Raw genomic sequence first — 7,750 nt, forward strand, 5'->3', positions numbered from 1 at the left:
TAGGTAAAATAGAACCAGAGAGACAGTTACAGTGTTTGTTGAAGTGATACCCATTTTCCACTAGTCTGGATATAACTTAATAATTGTTGCCTCACCACAACTTGATAAAGTTACATTGATTTTCTCAAGAGATAAGTAAGTTTTATGAGATCACTGTACCTTTAGAAATCAGTCAAACATCTTTGTTATGAGGTTTCAAGTATCTGGTCGATATGAGGTAACTTTTTTGGTATAGATATTTGTGTAATAACCAGGTGCTTGATCACTTCGTAACAAATGATTTGGTGGCCAGACCCAGGAAATTGAATGATTTGTTGCCCATCGTCTGGGAAATTAAAGAGCGGGATTAGACAGATTAAATGGGATTGAACCCAGGATTGAACCCTGATAAAATATTTGATGGTCAGATCTGGGAGAATTAAACAAATTATTTGGTGCCCATCATCTAGGGAGAACTAAACAGAATATCACTCTGGTTTATGATTTATACTGATGGTGTTAGGAATATATTTTTGGTAGGAGGGTAACCATATAATTGTTTTGAAGTGAATTGTAAACCCTTTTTGGTTGAGTAAACTAGAAAAAATGGCTTGGTTTGAAGTTCAGGAATTTCTGGCAGCTCCAACCATCAGATAGTTATCTAAATCTCACTTGACTAAGGCACAGTGGACTCTCTTAGCAGTGACTTGTTGGGATAATGTTACTTTTGATATGATTGAGGCACAAGCTAAGTGTGTCGCAATCAAAGCATTAATAAGCTCTGGTAAAGTAGATGGAGAGTTAAGGGAAGTATATGAATTGTTGAATGCAGCTGAGGTAGACTTTACAAATAAAGCAAGGCAAGAGAATGAGAAAGGTGATGTGCAGGCAGAACTTAGAAGTTTATACTCAGAAGAATTTTGGGGTAGACTGAAGGTGTTAGAGTCAGAAGAAAACTTATTTAGGCTTCAGATACAGGCTGACAAAGAAAAAGAAGAAAGAGATAAAGAAAGGGAGGAAAGACATAAAGCAAGATTGACAGTCAACCTACAGAAAAGTGAACTAGGGAAAGCAACTGTTCAGTATCTAGGGTTCAAAGTTGGAAAAGGCCTTCTCGCTCCTCTTGACGCTAATGTAGAGGGTATTCATAAAGCTGCTTCTCCTACTACCAGAAAACAACTACAAAGATTTTTGGGCATGGCTGGATTTTATCGCCGCTTTTGTCCAAACTTCTCGGGTGTGGTAGCTCCGTTAACTGCCTTAACAAGGCCAAAAATCAAGTTTGTTTGGACCCCAGAATGTCAAGAGTCTTTTGAGAAAGTTAAAGCTATTTTGACTTCGAAACCAGTGCTGCAGGCTCCAGACTTCAATAACAAGTTTTTGTTACAAGTTGATGCATCTGATAGCAGAAATGGGGCTGTTCTTCTTCAGGAAGATGAATACCAAATTATGCATCCTGTGTGCTTCATGTCATCAAAGCTCAAGAAACATCAGAAGAATTATTCTGCAATTGACAAGGAGACATTGGCATTAATTACAGCCTTGAAAAAGTTTGAAGTGTATGTGAACCAGCCCAATAGTGAAGAAATTTTAGTGTTATCTGACCACAATCCTATAACATTTATCAGTAAGATGAAGAATTACAATCAACGACTGACAAGGTGGTCTTTGTGTTTACAACCGTACAATGTAAAGGTAAAGCATATAACGGGGAAAGATAATATCGTTGCAGATTATTTATCCCGTACTGAATCGGTGGATTCGAACCCGGGATAATTGATCTTCTGGGGGAGGAATATTATAAGGTGTTATAATATATATAACCATTTTACAAGTGTTTGTATGTCTCTGTGAAAATTTTGATGTTTTGTTTGCAGATTCGTCATTCGTTGTGAAGATGTAATTTTAAAATGTCTTTTTCGTACAGATAAATTGTGTATCATGTAATCCTACAATGTCTTGATATGTTTTTTTCATTTGTTTAATATATGGAATTGAAAACAGAGTGTTATGAACAATGAATTCCTAGCGTATTTTTTGGCATTAGCGCTGAACAGAGAGAGGTTGAGATTCTTATCAGGTCACTACATCCTGTTTACCCAAGTGTGTGGAGGAGGCAAAAGGACCCCTCTTATCCTATCGTGATGAGCTGTCAGCCAATCGGCAAGTTACCTATTATGTCTTTATCATGTGTGTCTAACCCATGTTTATTAGCTGTGTCTGTGCTTATTCTTTTTTGTAAACTGACTAATAGAATGAGGAACAGTAAGAGAGTTGAGGATGGCATGTTGACAGCCAGCCAGTTTTGGGTCTAAAAGCGCTTCCTTCTATTTGGTCAGGTGTGTGAGTCTCCCAGGAAATGTCAGTCATAGATAAGGCGCTCGAAGCTCCAGCCGTGTATGTATTTTATACATACATGTGTATGTATTCTATACATACATGTGTATACCTGTAAGTACAATGAATGTATGTATACTTTATGTATCATGTATTCTGGGAGGGCTTTGAAGATTTAAGTGGAGTGCTGTGTGAGAAGCAGTCAGTCAGGAACAGAACTTGCTAGAAATAGGTCCTCTCTCTCTCTCTCTCTCTCTCTCTCTCTCTCTCTCTCTCTCTCTCTCAATAATCCCATTCAATAATATTCATATATGGGTGTTACTGATGGTTTACTGTTTGTAAAAGCTCTGTTAAAACTCACCCCAGGAGTGTGTTAATCTTGTAAAAGGTGATCTGGAATAATGTTTTGTGCAAGCATTGTGGAAGGTGTGTAATGGTGTAATAATTACAAAAGGTAAAGTGAAGTTTACTGGTTTTTGTTATGTTAAGAGTTAAAGTGATGTTCTAGGTGAATGAGAATTATTATTTTGATAAGAGATGAACATATCTCTTATTGTGAGTTCTAATGTGTCTTGCTGCTAATTATATATTTGTGTATAGGTCTTTGTGACTTGGCAGTGTTGTCTATGAGAAAGTCTTAGAAAGACGTGAGTTTAACTTTTTCTTTTTTAAAGTGAAGTAATCTTTTGAAAGATTGATATAATCTTTAAGCATATTTTTTGGTGGTTGGTATGTTTCCATTTTTGCATATTTCATTCTTATATGTCTGTGTTATCATATTACTATCATTTTATAATTGCTGTGTTTCAAAGTTTTGTGCTGGTGATTTCTTAACATTTTGTTAGTGCCTACTTATTATTGAGATTTTAGAGAATGTTTATGTGGATTCCAGTCAGTAATATTTTGGTGAATGTTTGTGTTTAATCAATCAGGTATATGCTTAAAACTTGAGTGATAGTTAATGGTTTGAATCTTACCTAACCAAATTCCTTTCTTAATAAATCAAAGTTTTGTGAATTAAACTTGATTAAGAAATGCTTAAACCTTACACTGTTGTTAATTAATAGTAAATCTTTTAAGACTGTGAACTCAGCATATGACTTTTGAACTTAGAAATAAACCTGTTTGTTTAAAGTTTTTTTTAAAAACACAGCGTTTCATTTTGACCACCAGTAATTAGAGACATTAATCAATGTGTACAAGGTAAGTGGTGTATCTGTTTGTTCACCTGAGACTTACCTCAGTAAAATAGAACCAGAGAGACAGTTACAGTGTTTGTTGAAGTGATACCCATTTTCCACTAGTCTGGATATAACTTAATAATTGTTGTTTCACCCATAACTTGATAAAGTTAAATTGATTTTCTGAAGTGATAAGTAAGTTTTATGGGATCACTGTACCTTTAGAAATCAGTCAAACATCTTTATGAGGTTTCAAGTATCTGGTCGATGTGAGGTAACTTTTTGGTATTATTATTTGTGTAATAACCAGGTGCTTGATCACTTGTAACAAATATATATATATATATATATAATATATATATATATATATATATATATATATATATATATATATATGCATACATTATACATATTATATATATATATATATATATATATATATATATATATATATATAGATATATATATATATATATATATATATATATATATATATATATATATATATATATATATATATATATATATATATATATATATATATATTTATATATATATATATATATATATATATATATATATATGTACACGGATGCATGGCTTCACAATCATAACTAGCAAACAAAAAGAATGCTTGCAAGAAGCCGAATGTGTGTGTGTGTGTGTGTGTAGGGGAGAGAGGAGATTGAAGGTGTGTGTGCGTGTGTGTGTGTGTGTGTGTGTGTGTGTGAGAGAGAGAGAGAGAGAGAGAGAGAGAGAGAGAGAGAGAGAGAGAGAGAGAGAGAGAGAGAGAGAAATGAATTGAACTGGATGGAATTACTAAAAGCCTGAGCTGGACGAATATCTTATTTCATCGACGCTTTTTGCATTTTGAATGTGAGAAGAACCGGACGCATTACATATTGCTTGTATGTGATGGAAAGCAGCTGTTTCCAATATAAAGGACTTCCTTTCACGTGGCTATTATTTTGTGTAAGCTTGATGTTCATCAAATATATTAAATGATATTTTGATATTTATTAAATACAAGGCTGACAGCCTGAGCTAGATATTTATAAAGTATGTTGTCTGGGAGCATAATTAAAAGTGATGCCCGATATTTTGATATTTATAAAATATATTAGTTGACCAACCCAGCACTGCATGGGAAAACTCTGGATGACAACCAATAAACTCTCTCTCTCTCTTTCTCCTCCCAACACCCCCTCTACTGTCTCTCTCACTTCCTCTCCCTCTCATTCTCTCTCACTCTCTCCCTTTCTTGTTAAGATAGTTACTTCAGTTACATTGCCCAGCATTTTTGACGTTTTAAGTTTCACCCCTTCTCACCCCCCATTCCTATCAGGTTTATGCACAAAGTGAATAAATATGAAGCTGGAAGAACAAGTATAATGGAAAAGTTTTTTTAATGTTGAATTTCTGGAAATGAAAAAAAGATCAACATATCAGAACAGGAAAGAGACATGGGAAAATCCTTATTATTACCCATATTAGATAATGGAGATAAACATCAAACCTTCATAGTGATGAACAAGGAGAGGGTTTAGTTTCGAGTAACTGAAAAAGAAAGATAGAGTTCTTAGAAGAACTAACCCAAAAATGAAAAAATAGAAATATTGAATATAAGTGAAACCTGGTATTCCCAAGAGACTGGTAATGACGACCAGATAAAGGGTTTCCAAACTTATAGATCAGATAGAAAAATAGAAATCAAGGGGGAACCGCGATATATGGGAGAGATGCCAATCAAGGAAAAATCTGTGAGAAATATAGTAACACAGAATGTGAATTAATCTTCTGGTAGAATTTGAATCTGAAAAATTAGTGAACATTGTAATATATATAACCCCTAATACTAAAGAGTTTGACATAATAATTGAAAATTTGATGAAATATGTAGAAATCACAAGGACTGGACTATAATCTAAACGGAGACTTTAACTTTCCTTTTGTAGAATGGAAAGAACGAATGAGACTGTTTTCATTTGTAATTATACATATGAAAAAAGAGAGCAATAGTAGTGCAGAAGATAAGAGGCAATTTGAAAAGCTATTAGATATGCTACTAGAACATAACATTCAGCAAATAAATCACCTACCAACAAGAAAGGATAATATTTTAGATCTAGTATTTGTGAATGAGGTGAACTATGTTAAAGAAATAATAGTATATAACACGAGTATTTCGGACCATAATGTCATAGAACTAACAGTCCGTTCCAGAACATATGAAAACAGAGAAAAGCAAGAAACGAAAAAATGGGAAGGATATGACAAATACAGTTTTTCTATAGTAAGAATATAAATTGGTCAAAAATAAATGAAGAATTAAACAAAGAATGGGAAAATATATTTGTAAGTGATGATATTTAGGTAAATACCGATATATTATATAAAATATTAGAGGAAATAGTGGAAAAATATATACTGAAGAAAAAGTAATCATCAGTCACGAATTCCAAGAGACAGAAGGATCTTGTTCCAGAAAATTAGAAAGTGGAAAAAGCTCTTGCAAAAGAAAAGAATGCATGGAAAGTGATGGAACTAAAAGTAAGATAGAAAATGCAGAACAAAAGATTATACAATCAAAAGAAAATGAAAAAGGAAACCTGAAGAAATGACACTACAAAATATCAAGCAAAACCCTAAAATTTTTTTATTCATATGCAAAAAAGATGAATAAAATAAGAGTAGAAATAGGCCCTCTAAGAATTGAAGGGCGATTAACGAATGAAAAAAGGAAATATGTAACATATTAGCAGAAAGATATAAGAGTGAATTTACACCTAGAATTGAAAATGAAGATAATGATACAGAAATAAGAGATGAAAATACTGAATACTTATCAGATATAGATATTACAGAAGCCGATATTGTGCAGGCTATTAATGAAATTAAAAATGGATCAGCAGCAGGACCAGATGGAGTACCTGTCATATTGTTAAAGAAAGTGGTTCATTCAATCGCAAAGCCTTTAAGCAATATTATCAAGACAAAGTATAGATACAGGCAAGATTTATGATGAGCATAAATTAGCATATATTACTCCTACTTTCAAAAGTGGTTCAAGACTAGAGGCAATTTAATTATAGGCCTGTGAGTCTGACATCTCATATTATGAAAGTATATGAAAGGGTAATAAAAAAAATATAATGAAACATTTAATGTTTAAAAAATAGATTGTTCAATATAGGACAACATGGTTTTGTACCCGGAAAAGTACACAAACCCAACTGTTAGTCCACCATGAAAGCATATATAAAAATATGATAAATGAAAAGATACAGATGTGGTTTACCTAGACTTTGCAAAAGCTTTGACAAGGTAGATCATAATATATTTGGAAAAAATTAGAAAACATAACATTGTTGACAAAGTAGGAAGATGGATAAAAGAATTTTTGCAAAACAGAAAACAGATAGTGATTGCAAACGATGAGAAATCGGATGAAGCTACGGTAATATCCAGTGTACCACAGTTACAGTGTTAGCTGCATTGCTGTTTGTGATTATGATTGCAGACATAGACAGTAATGTTAAGGACTCAGTAGTAATAAAGTTTCGCAGATGACACAAGAATAAGTAGAGAAATTGCTTGTGATGAAGATAGGAACTCGCTACAAAGAGACCTAAATAAAATATATAAATGGGCAGAGATAAATAGGATGGTATTTAACTCTGATAAATTTGAATCAATGAACTATGGTGATAAAGTAGGAATGCTATATGCATATAAAGGACCTAATAATGAGACAATCACAAACAAGGAAGCAGTTAAAGACCTTGGTGTGATGTTGAATAGGAATATGTTATGCAATGATCAAATAGCAATTCTATTGGCAAAATGCAAAGCAAAAATGGGAATGTTGTTCCGGCACTTCAAAACAAGAAAAGCTGAACACATGATTATGCTTTATAAAACGTACGTACGTAGTCCACTTGAATATTGCAATATAATATGGTACCCACACTACCAAAAGGATATTGCACAAATAGAGAGTGTACAAAGGTCATTTACAGCTAGAATAGAAGAAGTTAAGGACCTTGACTACTGGGAAAGACTACAATTCTTAAATTTATATAGTCTTGAAAGGAGAAGAGAACGCTACATGGTAATTCAAGCATGGAAACAGATAGAAGGAATTACTGAAAATATCATGGAACTAAAATTATCAAAAAAGAGCAAGCAGAGGTAGATTAATAGTGCCAAAAACTATACCAGGAAAATTAAGGAAAGCACACAGGACATTAATC

Source organism: Macrobrachium rosenbergii, chromosome 15 (assembly GCF_040412425.1).
Source record: "Macrobrachium rosenbergii isolate ZJJX-2024 chromosome 15, ASM4041242v1, whole genome shotgun sequence".
Classification (NCBI taxonomy): Eukaryota; Metazoa; Arthropoda; class Malacostraca; order Decapoda; family Palaemonidae; genus Macrobrachium; species Macrobrachium rosenbergii.